Source organism: Schistocerca americana, chromosome 5 (genome assembly GCF_021461395.2).
Source record: "Schistocerca americana isolate TAMUIC-IGC-003095 chromosome 5, iqSchAmer2.1, whole genome shotgun sequence".
Lineage (NCBI taxonomy): Eukaryota > Metazoa > Arthropoda > Insecta > Orthoptera > Acrididae > Schistocerca > Schistocerca americana.
The window spans coordinates 208636587-208637963 of NC_060123.1; the positions used below are offsets into that span (position 1 = coordinate 208636587).

The window sequence follows — 1377 nt, forward strand, 5'->3', positions numbered from 1 at the left end:
CAAAATGATCAAAAACTTAGCATTGCCAATTATAGAACTCCTCTCTGAGTCTGTGCAAACCGTTCTAACAAAGCTGTAGTGAATTGTAGGCCAACAGTGCGTAACAGCACTCAAACCTGGTTCAGTGCCATTCGCAGATACTGCGAAGCCCGTAACAAGTTGAAACTTGGAGCCGGTCCGTCAGGTGTGCTCGGATGACACACGGTAATTGGGAGCGCACTGCCCACAAATGGCAAATTCGAGTCCTGGTCCGGTACACACGTATGGCAGGCACTAACGGCTTACAACATCCGTGTTATAGTTCCATTAGTGAATACAGTAGGTTTGAGTTTTTCTGTGTCTTCCACTTGCAGTCGTGGCGTTTGTCCAACAAAACACGTTTTCCACACTCCTCTCATGGCACACGAATATTATCTCTCTCTCTCTCCAACAACATGTGTGATAAGTTTCAAATATTTTATTTTTATTTTTGTCTTAGAGGGTTATAAAACGAGATTCTGTGATTGTGTATAATATTTCTGCAGAAGTTGCGGAATTCTTTGCTGAACATTTCAAGGTATGTAATGTAATTTTAAATTTTAATTTGTGTATAACTGGATTGGAGCAATAGTGAAAAATAGTACCCAAAAAATGCAGCAGCTGGTTCGTGAATTAATATATCCTACATACTAATGTAAGCATCTTAGTGAAAGAAAAACAGGAAACTACTTGGAAACAGAATTGTATTAATACCTTCAGTTGCTGACGGGCGTTGATATATATCAACGAGGACAGGTGAAACTGTGTGCCCAGACCGGGACTCGAACCCGGGATCTCCTGCTTACATGGCAGACGCTCTATCCATCTGAGCCACCAGGGCACCAAGGATAGTGTGACTGCAGGGACTACTCGCGCACGCCTCCCGCGAGACCAACATTCTCACTTTGTATGTCCACACACTACATTTGTAGTGTCCCATTCCAATATACTCATTACTCGTGGAAGACATCCTTACCAAGTCCCGTAAGAGTTCGGGGAATATGTGTGCAACCTCACAGAAGAAGGTCATCGTCGGTAATGACGGAACTATATACTTACATGGACATGGCATCAGTTCTTTCGGACATGCCCGAAAGAACAGACACCATATCCATATAAGTATACTTGGAAACAAAGATATCGCGTTAGAGTCGAGCATTTGGAGGACACACTAAATTTGCCTGATCCGAGTGAAATCTGCAACTTTTGCGAACGCTGTGCCGGCACACAAACTGAATTAAGGCACGTGTCCGATTACAAGTATTGAAATCAGCAATAATATCGCTAAGGAATGACAGTTCACCTAGATGAGACCTTAGCGAAGCACGTAGGAACTCGTACAGTGCGTACCGTACTGCT

The 1377-nt window shown here is 43.3% G+C and overlaps 1 non-coding gene across 1 annotated transcript; it reads right to left on the reverse strand.

Annotated features, from left to right (window-relative positions):
- Positions 1–785: 785 nt before the first annotated feature.
- On the reverse strand, positions 786–859 carry Trnat-ugu. Its single transcript has one exon. It is a non-coding gene; the product is annotated as a tRNA-Thr (tRNA).
- Positions 860–1377: the final 518 nt, after the last annotated feature.